We start from the raw sequence: 15,832 nt of genomic DNA on the forward strand, positions 1-15,832 counted from the left end.
GCCCCAGATCCCACCTCTGCACCCAGCACCTCCCATGTCACCACCAGGGGTCGCCACGCCTCCCGGCCTTGCCCAGCAGGTCAGGGCACAGGGGGGACCCAGAGGCACCCAGCCCTGCACTCCTTCCGCTGGCTCTGAGCTCTGCCTTGCCCTTCCCAGGGGGCTGCCACCCCAGCCCCACTCCTGATACGATAGGAGCTATGTGGGGCTGCCAGGGAGGGAGGGATGGTCTTTGGAGCCTGCCTGCCCAGACCACATTGGTTGTGTCCCTGCAAGACCCCAGGGTCCAGCCTGACCCCAGGGCCCCTGGCTGTGGGGACGCCAGGCAGGTGCAAGCCCTGACTATGGGACCTGAGGCAACACCCTGGGTCCCTGAGCCTCAGTCCTTCCTGGTGTTCCCTGCCCAGCTGACCCTGCCTGCTTGTCACTTGAGGCCACTCAGGGAAGGCTGAGCCTGAGGTGTTCTAGAGGTTGCTCTCACCATCCCTAGTGGGGGCTTTAGGGGCGGCTCAGGCCTCTAGACCCTTGGCTTCTGCTCCGCTCTGGGGTCGGAGCTCCAGCACTTGGAGCGGGGAGGGGTTCTGGAGCAGCACTGCAGTCAGAATCCCAGCCCTCACTGCACAAAGCTTTACATGGGACTAGGGAGCACCCGTTGCCCCCCAACACATCTTGTTTCTTGTGAGCACAATGGGAGCACCGTGCTCCTCCCTGCCCTGCTTCCCAGTGGCACTGCACAAAGGCGGGCGGGTCCATGGGGAAACTGAGGCTCAGGCTGGGAATCAGGGGGCCCTCACTTTGCCAGGTTCTGCAGGCCTCTGGGGTTAGCGAAGTTCCCCCAGCCCCACTCTGTGGCCCCTCCTGAGTGGGGGAGATCTGGGCACTGGGAACAGAGCAGAAGCTTTATCCCAAGGGACCCTCGGGTCCTGGCTGCCCACGGACACCTGGGGCTGGTAAGAGATCAGGAGGGCGAGGCCCTGGAGGAGACAGGGCTGTGGATGACTGTGTGCTGATGCCACCCGGAGAGGCAGATGGGGCCCAGCCTGATGCTTCCTGGACCCGCCCCACCCTGCCCGGGCACAGTCCAGGGCTTCCTGCCCTTCGAACCGCACTTGTGATCAGTATTGACGGTGGTGGGATAATCATTAACCACCACCAGGGGCTGGGTCAACGGCTCAAAAGGCCCTAGGCCCAGGGCGTCCCCACTTCCTCCTTGTGCCCCGAGGGCCAGCCCAGCACCCAGGTAAGAGGCTTCCTGAGTGGTAGGACCCCTGCCACACTCCCTGTCCTAGGAGGCTCCTGAGCCCAGGCACCTCTCTGAAGGGTGGCCAATCCTGAGGAAGAAAGGGACCTGGACAGCCATGGGGTGGCCGGCACAACTCCTTCCTCTCTGTGCCTTGGTTTCCACTGTGGGATGAGGGGGCCTTAGCATCAGCGCTCAGAGCTGTGGAGCCAGGCTTCCTGATCGGGCGCTGCCACTGCCAGGCCAGGGCACTAGGACACCACACCGCAGGAGGCTGGTCTCGCCCAGGCCTCTGTGGGAAGGGCCGCCAGGCTGAGTGGAGGGCCAGCCACCAACTACAGTGTCTTCCTTCGCAGGCCTGTCCCCCCAGGCAGCAGGATTCCAGCCCAGGGATCCCCCATCCCACCCTGACTGCATCCCGAGAGGGAGGACGCCACTTCGGGAAGGCTGTTGGGGCAGCACAGGCCCTGGGGCCCTGCTCTGTGACCTTCGGTGGCCCCCTCTGTCTCTAGGCCTGTATCCACCACTGGCAAAGGGGGCAGGGCCCAAGTCTACTCTAAAAGCTCCCCTTTCTCTCCAGAAGCTTTGGAGTCTCCCAAAATGCCTGCTGGGTCCCTGCAGGACTGGCACCTGTCACCGGAGCCTGTCTGGGAGGGATGAGAACACGCTTTGCAAGAGGAAGCTCTGCCTCCCAGAGCCCCGGGCTCACTCAGGGACCCCGGCCAGCAGCTGCTTCCTCTCCCCACAGCGGAGAGAGACCCAAGGGTCCCAGGGCGGATGCTTCCCACCAGTCCAGGCCAGCGTGCAGGGTGGCCTCATAAGTCCTGATTGACATATGGACAATGGTTCAGAGAGGTTATGCTACTTGCTCAAGGTCACCCAGCTCCCAGGTCCCTGCTGTCTTCCAGGCCACTGAGGTCCTAAGCGTCCCTCCAGGCAGGCCACTGCTCAAGCCTGTTCCTCACGTTCTGTGGCAGGTTTGTGTATCTAAATCTTTTCCAGTTCCCTGTCATCCCCCTTCCTTCACCTCATCATCCACTGTCCCTGTTTGTTTTCTCTGTTCCTTTCCAGTTCTCTACCTGCTCCTCTTATTTTTATTTGAGACAGGGTCTTTCTTTGTCACTGAGGTTGGAGTGCAGTGGCACAATCACAGCTCACTGGAGCCTCGACCTCCTAGGCTCAAGTGATCCCCCGACCTCGGCCCCTTGAGTAGTTGGGACCACAGGCATGCATCACCACACTGGGCTAATTTTTTATTTTTTGTAGAGATGGGGTCTCACTGTGTTGCCCAGGCTGGTCTTGCACTCCTGGGCTCAAGAGATCCTCCCACCTTGGTCTCCCAAAGTGCTGGGATTCCAGGTGTGCACCGCCATCTGCGGCCTTACTCTTCTCTTCCTCTCTCAGCCCCTCTGCCTCACTATCCCTCTTTCTGTGTCCCCCACTACAGCCCCCCACACTTCTTCTCAGTCTCATCTTCAGCTTCCCATACGGGGCCATCCTCATGAAATCGGGCACTGGGAGGTCCCTGGGGATTGACAAGCGCCAGCTGTCCCTTGCGGTCCCTCTGCCCCATGGCTGCAGCAGGGAGGGTGGGCAAAGGGCAGAGGCGACAGTGGCCAGACCTGAAACTGAGACCCAGCTCTGGTTGGGAAAGAAACAAGGAAACAAAATAACTTGGGGACAGAGGGCGTGGGGTCATCAGAGCGGGCAAAGGCTGCCCAGGAGTTGTAAATCAGAGCCACTCCCGACTTTATGAGGCCGATTTGGGGTTGAGCCTGGACTTCGCCCAGGAAGGAGTGCTGGCAGCACACGGGGTGCCAGGTGTGGGCCCCAGATGATAAGAAGCCTCGGTGAAAAGACCATGGACCTGGGGCCACGAAGACTGGGGCGCCCAGGTGAGCGGGCGTGGGACACTCTCCAGAGCCCTGCCCAAGGCAGATGCCAGGCAGGGCCCCGGCCCCCAATTGGCTCCCGCCCCCTGTAACAGCAACTCCATGTGGAAGTGTCCACTGATTCCAGTGGGGCTGCTGTTATCTGGGGCGAGGGCCGGTACCCACGAAGAAGGAGAGGCAGGTGCTGCCCAGCAGACCAGCCAGGACTACCGTGGCGACGCTCCCAGGCCAGATGGTGGCAGGTGGTGGGGGGCTGTCGGTGGGCTGCTGAGACCGAGTGCACAGGGCTCTGACCTATGAATTGACAGCCAGTGCTCTCGTCTCCCCTCTGGCTGCCAATTCCATAGGTCACAGGTATGTTCGCCTCAATGCCAGCCACCAGGACCTGCAGGGGTAGGGGCGGGCCAGGGGTGTCCAGCAGTCAGCGGAGACCCTGCGACCCCAGTGCAGCACTCAGTCCCACCTCCCTCTGTCTCATTCCCCGAGATGAGCCTGAACAGCTTCAGTCCCACCCCTGCCCTGCCTGCCCTGCGGCACCTCTATGCTTTGCCCATGCGATTCCCTTGGGCTGCAACACTCTTCCTAGGTTATTTGCCAGGCTCACTAACCCTTTCAAGCTCCATCCAAGCATTTGCTGCCTCCAGAAGGCCTTCTTGAGGCTTCTAAGTCCCCACCTGGGCACCCCACGTGGTGCTGCCCCAGAGCACTGCCGTCTCGGAGCCCTGGCGCTGGTTTCTGTTTGTGTCTCGCTCCTCTCCCCATCTGTGAGCTCAGTTCCCAGCCCAGGTGCGTGCTCAGTGTTTGCTGAACCGATCCTGAGCCTTTGACTTGCACCCTGAGGAAGCACCCACCGACACGCAATGTGGCCAAGGGGGGCTGAGTGCTCTGGGCCCAGTGTTTGTGCTGGAGCCCCCCACCCAGGACAGGGGCCCTGAGTCAGCCTCCCCATCTGCTTCCTGCTCTCCCCTCCTTTGCCAGTCTCATCTCCCTGGAGCACAGCCCTGTGGTTGGTGGAGCAGCTTCTCCAGTCCCTGGGATTTCTAAGAGGGCCCAGGACCCCAGCTGCTGGTAGAGGAAGAGCAGCCAACCCAGGACAAGACAGCTGACCGCACCCCTGTCCCGCCTCCCACAGAAGCCTCATTTCCACCTATTTCTTTGTAGTTTTTGTTTGTTCGTTTGTTTTGAAATAGAGTCTTGCTCTGTTGCCCAGACTGGAATGCAATGACACGATCTCGGCTCACGATCTTTGCCTCCCGGGTTCAAGTGATTCTCCTGCCTCAGCCTCCCAAATAGCTGGGATTACAGGCATGCACCACTACGCTCAGCTAATTTTTGTATTTTTAGTAGAGACTGGCTTTCACCATGTTGGCCTGCCTGGTCTCGAACTCCTGACCTCAGATGATCTGCCCACCTCGGCCTCCCAGAGTGCTGGGATTACAGGCATGAGCCACCGTGCCCAGTCCCACCTGTTTCTTATACAACGGGGTTCTGAGGAAATTTTCCTTTTTTTTTTTTTTTTCTGAGACAGGGTCTTGCTTGCTCTGTCACCCAGGCTGGAGTGCAGTGGTACAACCACAGCTCACTGCAGCCTCCACCTCCCAGGGCTCACACAATCCTCCCAACTCAGCCTCCCAAATAGCTGAGACTACAGGCATGTGCCACCATGCCTGGTAAATTTTTGTATTTTTCATAGAGATTTACCATGTTACCCAGGCTAGTCTCAAATTCCTGGTGTCAAGCAGTCCTCCTGCCTCAGCCCCCGAAACTGCTGGGATTACAGGCATGAGCCACTGTGCCCTGTAGGAATTTTTCATTTGAATAAAAAGGTTTCTGGTACTAAAACGTAAAATTTGTAAGATGGGAAATAGAGACCTAGGAATAAATGTCAAATTGCTTAATAATAGGCGTTGGCTATTGAGCCCTTTCTTTCTGCTGGGCACGCACATCCAGGACCTGGTCCTCCTGGCATCCATCATGAACCTGTTTGGGAGGGGAGGACACAGGCTCAGAGAGGGTGCACATTTGCTGAAGTCACAGAGCAAGTTGGACCTTCTCCTTCTGGGGACTGTAGGCAGCTGGCAAACATCTGGCCCCTAAGACAGTGTCTGTCTCCCCTTCCCACAGGCAGCACTGCTCACACTGTCCTGGCTGCTCTGAATCCCTGGGCCCCGATCGGCCCCTGCCATGGCCCAGCTCAGCAACCCCTCCCTGCAGACCATCCCATGACTGTGCAGGCCCTGCTCCCCTGTCTGCCCACACCCGACTTTGTGGGCCTCTCCCGCCACCCTTATCTCATTCCCTGCAGAGTTAAGGAGCCCTGTGTGCTTATCGAATCCTGTGCTGGTCTCAGACTCCTTGAGGGCAAGGTCCACGACTTACTCATCCTCCCTGGCTGCTTCCCCCACCCGCCAGCATAGTAGGTGTTCAGGATACATGGGCTGGATGGTGGGGCCCTGGACTCTAACCCCCTTGGGGCTGTCAGGCCTCAGACCCCGAGCACTGGCTTAGGGTGAAAGGGGTGCAGACAGCAGCCACCCTGCCCTGGGGATCCTCCTGCATCGGCCTCTGCAGAGCACTGTGATCCCACAAAGGCCTGCGAGGGCTATTGGAGACCTGTTCCAACATTAGCAAGGCAGATCCAGCACCCTCCCCCTGGCTCCTTGACCCCACGGACCTGTGTCCTTCACCCAGCAGGCCCTGGGCCCATGCACATTTCCCTGGCATGGGCCTCACCTCCAACCCCTCTCAGAACTCCTCAAGACCTGCCCAAGGGTCACTCCCTCCCGGACGTCCCCCTGCCTGGCCACCCCGTCCCACCCCCCATTATCCCACTCACTGGTTCCTTGGATGCTCTGTGGCTGTGATGTTAGCGCCCCCATCACACCCCATCACCCACACCGGCCTATTTCCCCCACCAGCCTGAGAACCCCCAGGAGTGGCGGCCACTGACTTTTTTCCTATAGCCTCAGAGACTCAAAGGAGGCACTTAATAAATGCACAGGGAAGGACTGGCCTTGTGCATGAGCAAACTTGCTTAGGGAGGGAGCCTAGACACAGTGGGGCGGTTAGCACAGAGCTGGCGGTGGGAGGCCTCAGTAGTACTGTCTTTGTCCCATCGTCCACACCACACGTGTATGAACCGCGACGCTGACAGAGGCCCTGAGAGGTTGTGCAGATTGACTGTACACCAACTTCAGAGAGAGAGGGCCCAGGCGGGGAGGAGGAAAGCCTCCCTGGGAGAGGTGGGTGTGAGGTCGGCGTTTGCTGAGGTGAACCCCAGAAACAGGTCGTGAGCACTGGAGGAGGAAGATGCCAGGGGCAAAGATGCAGGAAGGGGACCGAGGCGCGGGGCAGGCGGGAACAGCTTCCTCTTCTGCAAGACTTACTCCCGGTGGCTACCACCAGGGGGCGCCCCGGGCACCCCCTCCCAAGCGGGGCAGGGCCAACCCTCCCCATCGCGCTGCTCCTAAGGCCTGGGGGAGCGCCCCGGGCACCCCCTCCCAAGCGGGGCGGGGCCAACCCTCCCCATCGCGCTGCTCCTAAGGCCTGGGGGAGCAGCCCCTGGGTCCGCCTTCCCCGGGCCGTCTAGAACTGCGTCTGGCCTGGCCGGGACACTGTCCTGGGCCGAGGGCACAGCCTGGGTGCCAGCGTTCTACACACAGTTGCAGATCCCAGGCGCGCACTGCCTTCTCCAAGGTGGCCCTGGTGGGACTCTTCCCGCTGTGGTGTGTATAAAACATCACAGTATAATGTATATTCACAGAATTTTTTTTTTTTTTTTTTTTGAAACGGAGTCTCGCTCTGTCACCCAGGCTGGAGTGCAGTGGCCGGATCTCGGCTCATTGCAAGCTCCGCCTCCCGGGTTCACGCCATTCTCCTGTCTCAGCCTCCGGAGTAGCTGAGACTACAGGCGCCACCACCTCGCCCGGCTAGTTTTTTGTATTTTTTAGTGGAGACGGGGTTTCACCATGTTAGCCAGGATGGTCTTGATCTCCTGACCTCGTGATCCGCCTGTCTCGGCCTCCCAAAGTGCTGGGATTACAGGCTTGAGCCACCGCGCCCGGCCTATTCATAGAATTTACAATGAGTCCTCATGTAACCTTGCAGAGCCCCCAAATGTGCCCTTCCAGGTCCCCCTGCACATGGTCAGCACAGTTCTGAGTGTTATGGTAATCACTTCCTCTCCTTTCCCTGGGATTTACTACCCTGTACACTGCCCCAAACTGTCTGGGAGCATTTTGTCTGGATTTGTTATTAATGTAAATGGAATCACGGTGCCGTATCTGAGTCTCATGCAGTTGCTGGTGCCGAAGTTTCTTCACTCTTGTTCACTGCTGTATAGTGAAGAGAACACTTGGGGTTATTATGAGCGCTGTTATTATGAGCACTGCTGGGGTTATAATGAGTATTGCAACGCACAGATTAAACTGCAGAGTGCTTCTCCAGTAGGGACTGCCAGGCCATGGAGTGGCAGACCTAACACTAGACCAGGGCACATGGTGCCTAATAAAGGATAGCTGGGTACAGGCCTTTCTTTATTTTGTTTTTCCTCTTTTTTTTTTTTTTTTTTTGAGATGGAGTCTCACTGTGTTGCCCAGGCTGGAGTGCAGTGGCTCGATCTTGGCTCACTGCAAGCTCCGCCTCCCGGGTTCAAACGATTCTCCTGCCTCAGCCTCCCAAGTAGCTGGGATTACAGGCACCCACCACCATGCTCAGCTAATTTTTGTATTAGTAGAGACGGGGTTTCACCATGTTGGCCAGGCTGGTCTTGAGCTCCTGATCCTAGGGGATCTGCCCGCCTCAGCCTCCCAAAGTGCTGAGATTACAGGTGTGAGCCACCACGCCCGGCCGCCTTTCTGTTTTTCTTTTTGACAATGATGACAGCTTCAGAAAAGTTGCAAGAAAAGTACAAACAACATCCATATACCATTTATTTTGATTCATTGACAGTTAACACTTTGCAATTGTGTGTGTATATATATGTATATATGTGTGTGTGTATATATATATATATACACACACACACACACGTGTATATATATATATTTTTTTTGAGACTGAATTTCGCTTTTATTGTCCAGGCTAGAGTGCAATAGCACGTTCTTGGCTCACTGCAACCTCTGCCTCCCAGGTTCAAGTGATTCTTCTGCCTCAGCCTCCCGAGTAGCTGGGATTACAGACATGCGCCACCACGCCTGGCTAATTTTTGTATTTTTAGTAGAGATGGGGTTTCTCCATGTTTCTCGAACTCCTGACCTCAGGTGATCCACCCGCCTCGACCCCCAAAGTGCTGTGATTACAGGCATGAGCCACCGTGCCCGGCCTGCAATAATATTTGCTCCCTTTTCTCTCTCTCTCTTGCACCCACATATACACATACACACACAAACATATTTTCTGAACCATTGGAGAGTAAGTTACATAAGTCCTAGCCCTTTACCCTTAAATATTTCAACATGTATCTCCTAAGAAAAATGACATTTCTTACGCAACCACAATACAGTTACCAAATTCAGGCCTGGTGACAGTGATGCAATGCTATTATTTAACATACAGTCCACTTTCAAATGTCCCTGATTGTCCCAATCTGCCGGGACCACACTTCACATCTGGTGTCAGCTCTCCTCAGTCTTCTTTAATCCAGAACCATCCTCAGCCTTTCTTTGTTTTTCAAGACCTTGATATTTTTGAAGAGTCTAGATCAGTTGTTTTGTAAAATGTTCCTCATCTTTTTCTCCCCGTTTCCTCCCAATTAAACAAGTCAAGTACATCCATTATATATATTTGGACAACACAGAAAAGTAAATAAAAATTGCCCCAGTTCGTACAATGCAGGAATAGCTCCGTAGATACTTCCTGTAATCATGGAGTAAGCTGACTCGCTTGCTCTGTTCACTCTGTGCACACGAACTCATGTCATCCTAGGAGGCAGGTGCTTTTGTTATCTCTTGAGTGCCTTGCGAAAGATCATACAGCCCATAGGATTTGATCCTGAAGAGTCTACTCCAAAACCCATGCACTTGGCCTTTATGCTACATACACTACTTCTCAATAATGGCCAGCCACGTGCCTGAGTGTGTGTGTGTGTATGTGTGCACGCGCGTGTGTGAGTGTGTGTGTACGCGCGTGTGTGTGTGCGTGCGCGCATGAGTGCGCATCAGGATGCTTCAGCTTCTGTCTCTCTGAGTTTCGCTCTTATTGCCCAGGCTGGAGTGCAATAGTGCGATCTCGGCTCACTGCAACCTTCGCCTCCCAGGTTCAAGCGATTCTCCTGCCTCGGCCTCCCAAGTAGCATTTCAGGCAGGGTAATTCTCTGCTGTGGGAGCGCCCTGTGTGTGGTAGGATGGTCAGCAGCAGCCTTGTCCTCTGCCTAGTGCACGCCAGCAACAATCCCCAAAATAATGATGCCAAGAATGTCCCCTGGGGAGCAAAATCACACCAGTTGAGAACCACCGTGTGTGTGTGTGTGCGCGCGCATGTGTGTGTGTAGCCACGTGATGCTGTATTCCCTTCTGAAATCTTTCCCAGTGATTGATACTCCATGGTCACTTTCGGGTCCTTCCATTTTCTTCTCTGTCCCCTTGTCTAGTGGCTGCCAGGTGTTCCCTGTGAAGGGATTCGTGGATCGACAAAAATAGAAATCTATTGTGGTAGCTACCTTCTATTGCTATACAAGAAAGTGCCACAAATTTCGTGGTTTAGAACCACCCCCATTTATGAGCTCCTGGTTCTGCAGGTCAGAAGTCAGGGCCCAGCGTGACTGAGTTCTGTGCTCAGAGTGTCGGACACTGAAGGAAGGTGGCAGCCAGGCTGCACTCTCACCTGGAGGCAGGGGAAGGAATCTGTCCCCAAGCTCATTCTTGTTGGCAGAATCCGGTTCCTTGCATCTGTAGGACTGAGGTCCCCATTTCCTTGCTGGTGGTCTTCTGGGGCCCCTCAGCTCCTAGAGGTCACCCACATTCCTTTTTACATGGTGTCCCCTAGGCTGGAGTGCAGTAGCACAATCACGGCTCACGTCAGCCTCAGGCTCCCTGGCTCAGGTGATCCTCCCACTTCAGCCTCCTGAGTAGCCGGGACTACAGGTGCATGCCACCACACTCAGCTAATATTTTGTATTTTTGGTAGAGATGGGATTTTGCCATGTTGCCCAGGCTAGTCTTGAACTCCTAGGCTCAAGTGACTCACCCCCTCAGTCTCCTAAAGTGCTGGGATCACAGGCGTAAACCACTGCCCAGCCAGGTCTGCTTTCAGAGGGCTCACATGAGCAGGGAGGCCCACTGGGATTATCTCCCTTTGTACAGTGGACTGCACCATCTAACACGGTGTGTCATGGAGTAAGTCATGAGATCCGCAATCCCAGCATTACACTGGGTACATACGCCAGGGGTGGGGGATCTTGAAGACATCGTGAAATTCTGCTTAATGATGACCAAAGGGCAAGAGAGGTGTTTCTGGGACAGGACATAGAGCCAAGGGGTAGCAGATCAGGTTGGGTGAGCAGGAGATGGAGGCCTGACCTCACCTCTGAGAGGGTCCCACTATATTCCTGCCCTCAGGGACACCCCAACACCTACTTTTAGGAGCAAGAATGGTGCCTGGGCAGACTCATGGGGGTTCTGGCCTCCAGTCTCCCTACAGATGGAGCGTCACCATGTTCTGTACTTAAGGGCAGAGTGAAGAAGCTGTAGGTCAGAGGAATGTGGCGGATGGGCCACAGGGCGGGGAGGGAGACTGAGTGTCGGCAGACAGGTGGGCTGGGGGACCACCATGTACCACCCCAAGCGACCTACAAAGAGACTCTAATTTGCGGGGATGGAGGAAGGAGGTGTTAGCCCAGCAGAGGGGACAGGAGGGTGGCCTTGGGCACGATGTCTGACTCCTCCTGAGGTGTAGGAGTGAGACGCTAGGCCAGAGGCCAGAGGAGCTGGGCTTGTTGAAGATGGGCTGGGCTCTGTGCCCTGGTGGCTGAGGGTGACACACAGTTGGAGACAGAATTACCCTCCAGCCCCCAGCCTGTGAGCCCATGGTGAGGTTCAGGGCCGCAAGGGTCCTGCAGGGCGAGGCCAAGGCAAGAGAGAGGCAGCTGGAGCAGAACTTGGGCAAGCTCGTTCTTGCACACACAAGACACACTCCAGAGCCCCCTGGAAATGCAGAGGGGCCATGTGCACGGCAGCAGCCTGCACTCACACAAGGGAGGCTAAGACCATGCACCTCACTTGTACTCTCAGGCTGCTGAGGGTAGGGGACAATGAGGTTACACTCGCCATTTCATTAGTGTAGGGCAAGGGGGACCCCTGCACCCTACAACGGACCCCTAATGTTGTCATCACAGAAGGCGATTGCTCATGTGACAAATACCAACCATTTCCTGTGGAGTCAGGCAAAGGCCTGGGCCCTCCAACAAGTTTAGGGTAAACCCTGCACCCTGCACTCAGTGGCAGCCCCAACCTCAGCAGCCCTGGCAAGGCAGGGCCAGAGCTGCAGGGACTGAGACATACACACAGAAGACTGGCAGGTGAACTAGAGCTTTTACTGAAAGTGCTTAGAGACCTGTAAGTCTCAGCTCTGCAAAGCACCGTGCGGTTATATGTGTACATCACCCTGATAAATGTGTAAGCCTGTCCCCTAGACTGCAGAGCAGCAAAGGGGCTAGGAAGGGCTGGTAAGCTTCAGGGCAGAGATTAACTTCAGCCTGCAACTGGGGAAGAGGCTCTTGAAACCCTCTTTCTCCACTTTTCCACCCGCTCGTCCTTGCAACTTCAAGTGGCTAGAGTGTAGAAAGGGCACAGTGTTCAGATTCAGAAGGCCCTGGCCAGGCACGGTGGCTCACACCTGTAATCCCATCACTATGGGAGGCTGAGGCGGGCAGATCATGAGGTCAGGTGATCAAGACCATCCTGGCTAACACAATGAAACCCCGTTCTACTAAAAATAGAAAAAATTAGCCGGCGAGCATAGTGGTATGCGCCTCAGTCCCAGCTATTTGGGAGGCTGAGGCAGGAGAATCGCTTGAACCCAGGAGGTGGAGGTTGCAGTGAGCCAAGATCACGCCACTGCACTCCCACCTGGGCAACAGAGGGAGACTTTGTCTCAAGAAAAGAAAAAAGATTCTGAAGGCCCAGATTCTCATTCAGTCTGGGCTACTTCAAGCAGTCACTGGACATTCTGGGCCTCAGGCTATTTCTCACTGGAATTTGAAAGTAGCTAAGATTCTGACACAGTCGCCTCCAAGTTGGGCCATGTTCCGACTGCCAGATGCCCTCAGAGCCGTCTAGGGCCCAGCAATCTCCTCAGAGCCATCACCCAAGGGTCACAGATGCTGCAAGAGAGAGGCCTCGTGGTGTGGAGAGGACACTCTTCTTGCCAGTGTGGGAGACCCAGCATTCAAAAGAACCGTCCTCCTCAGTTCCTAACCTTGTGTTGGCAAAACTGATTTGTTGCCCAAATCTCATGACTGCGAGAACAAAAATCTGTGCTGATATGCAAACTCTCTCAGTGGAAAGAATGAACCACTCCTCATCCCACAGAGAAACCTATGTGTTTTGGTTTTTCCCAGCCCGATTTTTCTGCCATATTTGGAGAAAAATTCCTTAAAAAAATATATATTGGCCGGGTGCAGTGGCTCATACCTGTAATCTCAGCATTTTTGGGAGGCTGAGGTGGGTGTATCACTTGAGGTCAGGAGTTCGAGACCAGCCTGACCAACATGGTGAAACCCCCTCTCTACCAAAAATACAAAAAATTAGCCAGGCATGGTGGCGGGCGCCTGTAATCCCAGCTACTCAGGAGGCTGAAACAGGAGAATTGCTTAAACCCAGGAGGTGGAGGTTGCAGTGAGCTGAGATCATGCCATTGCACTCCAGCTTGGGTGACACAGAATTAGACTGTCTCAAAAAAACAAAACAAAACAAAAAAACCTCTCAAACATAGTTTATTATATAGGTGAATCCTGGTCCCTGTGATGGGCTTATTGGTAGGATTTCTGGTAACAAGCATAGGTACCAGGGCCTCCAACGTTTTTGGATTTGCACCAACAGGGGTCAGTTACCGACAGGGTCCAGTCATGCTGGATGAGGATGCCTCTGGTCCTTTTGGAAGCTTCATCCATTTATTTCCGGTAATAGGCCACTAAGGCTTTGGAGATGGACTGACGGATAGCATAAATCTGGGTCACATGACCACCACCCTTCACACAAACATGGGTGTACACGTTAGCAAATTGCTCCTTGCTGAGAGGCAGAACTAGTTCCAGCAGCTTAAATTGCAGTGCTCGGCTCCATCATCTCCCGGGGCCACCCATTCACCTCGATGAGGCCACTGCCATGTTTGCAGTGGACTGAATGGACTGCAGCTGGCCCTTGGATGGCATGGCCAAGAGCACAGATAAGAGCGCCTCACTGCAAGGCACCGCAAGTGGAAAAGGCACCTCTTTTTTTTTTTTTTGAGATGGAGTCTCCTTCTGTTGTCCAGGCTAGAGTGCAGTGGTGCAATCTTGGCTCAGTGTAACCTCCACCTCCCGGGTTCAAGCTATTCTCCTGCCTCAGCCTCCTGAGTAGCTGGGATTACAGGCGCCCGCCACCATACTTGGCTAATTTTTGTATTTTTAGTAGAGACAGGGTTTTGCAACATTGGCCAGGGTTGTCTTGATCTCAGGTGATCTGCCTGCATCAGCCTCCCGAAGTGCTGGGATTACAGGCATGAGCTACTGCGCCCGTCCTTTTTTTTTTTTTTTAAGTTGTCTCTAGGGACCTCGTAGATATTTTCCTAGACCAGGCCATGACAGGACCAAGCAGACCACTTAGAAGGGAGGTAAGGCCCCTTTCTGCTGGATGAGGGCAGCTTCTAAGGAGAGCTAGGGGGTACCTCAAGGTCCTGAGTTTGCAGGGAATTGATTTATGAACTGAAGAATAAAACACTGGGAGTCGGGGATGGCACGGTTTCTGAGATAAAAAGAAAATACTTGAACCCTTCACCAATCTGCCCTGGGCTCAGGTAGACAGGCAGAAAGTGAAACAGCAGAGAAACCAAAAGTGAAATGGTTCATTCACATTTTATAAAACTTTCCCACCAAACTGCCCTACTCAGAAAACACAAAAGAAAAAAAAATTAGGACATTTTCAGTCTGGGGCATGACAAGATAAAGAAGCTGCCTGGAAGCTGGGTGCCAACTCCATGAATTTGGGGGAACTAATTCCTGGCCACTTGGGCCTCACCAGGGTGACAAAGATCCCTTCTTTCAGTCCTTCAAGCTCTTTGGAGAAAGTCAAGTGGCCATACATAACGACAGGGTCTGGGTTTCATTTATAAATAACCCAGGAACATTTTGTTGTTTTCAGTTTTCTAGGGCTGGGTTTTCCCAGCACACAGGGCTCTGGGGAGATGTGAAAACCATGGCACGTCAATGAGAATGCTGCCAGGGCGCCAGTTTGGAGCAGCCTCATTCAGACAACTGAACAACTACTTCATTCAGGATCCTCAGCCGTGGGCCCTTCCCTAGATTAGCCCAGAAGCTGCATCTCCGGGGTGGATCCCTAACAGTGCTGAGTAGGAGGCAAACCCTTTGGCTTCTAAGGCTGACCCAGGAAGTCTGGACTGGGCCTGCCGGAGGCTCCTTGTCACCAATTGACACACAGCCTCTGGTGACAGTTCTGCCTAGGAGCCTCAGTATCTTTTTTTGAGAATAACACACACACACCCCCACATCCACACACACCCACAAAGGTGTCAGTAGCTTGTGCGCTTTACTATGATGAAAAGAATGCTACTGAAATCTCAAATCAAATAAAAACACTACGTCAGGGGCGTAAGATTGCAGGCAGGGCTGGAATTACTTATCTGCTCTCCAATGGTTGGAGAGCAAGAGGGGAGGGCAAAGGAACTATCTATTCCCTCCGAAGGGATCTTACAAGCAGTGGGCTAACAAACCTCTCATCATGTCCTCTCTAGATTCCAGTGTCCTCTCTAGATTCCACCTGACTCAGCTCCCCTGAGATATCCCCCTTTCTCAGATTTGAGTTCCTGCCTCTTCCTCTTAGTCTACCAGCCCGAGTTATTCCCTGACATAGGCCCCTAGCCCTCCAGGCTTCCATATCTCCCAGAATCGAGAAAGTTAAGAAAGTTGGACCCAAGGCTTTCAAAGTCGCAGGTTCAATTCAGAACTCTTTGAGAGCCCCCAGGGTCCTGCTCCCACAGGTTGGTGTCTTGATACTGGTTACATAACAATCAGTCCCCGAAGTTCTGACATCACCCACTGAAAATTCTCATCAGCCTGGACAGCCAAAGGGGTCTGTGTGTGGCCGGGGAGGATGGCGGGGGAGTGAGCCCCATGGAACAGCCTGGAACCGGTAAGGGGAGGTAGGCATAGGTCCCAGTAAAAGATGGTAAATGATGGTGACCCCGAGAGGAAAGAGGAAGTATTTGGGTTTTTTAATTTCTCCCTAAGTTCCCACAAGATTTCATTGTTGCACCCACACTTCCCCACTTCCCCGCATAGGGAATTTTCAATTTCACTTCCCAAAACGCAAGTGACCAGAGGGCCTCAACTTCCTCATATCCTCCTGCCCTGCCCCAGCTGTAACCTCTGTGGGGAAGCCTTCTCTTCTCCCGCGCGCGTCCAGTGTCACCCATGTCCTCCCCCGCTTGCGTCCCTCTCCCACTCCCACCCCTTCGGCCTGCGGGGAGGTCAGGCCTCTCGCTGCCC

At 54.5% G+C, this 15,832-nt stretch overlaps 1 long non-coding RNA gene across 1 annotated transcript; it reads left to right on the forward strand.

Annotated features, from left to right (window-relative positions):
- Window positions 1-137: 137 nt before the first annotated feature.
- LOC140711578 (uncharacterized) lies at window positions 138-6,143 on the forward strand. The gene is made up of 3 exons (XR_012092852.1): window positions 138-1,240; window positions 1,821-2,217; window positions 5,257-6,143. It is a non-coding gene; the product is annotated as an uncharacterized lncRNA (long non-coding RNA).
- Window positions 6,144-15,832: the final 9,689 nt, after the last annotated feature.

The sequence above is a fragment of the Chlorocebus sabaeus genome, chromosome 1 (genome assembly GCF_047675955.1).
Source record: "Chlorocebus sabaeus isolate Y175 chromosome 1, mChlSab1.0.hap1, whole genome shotgun sequence".
Taxonomy (NCBI): domain Eukaryota; kingdom Metazoa; phylum Chordata; class Mammalia; order Primates; family Cercopithecidae; genus Chlorocebus; species Chlorocebus sabaeus.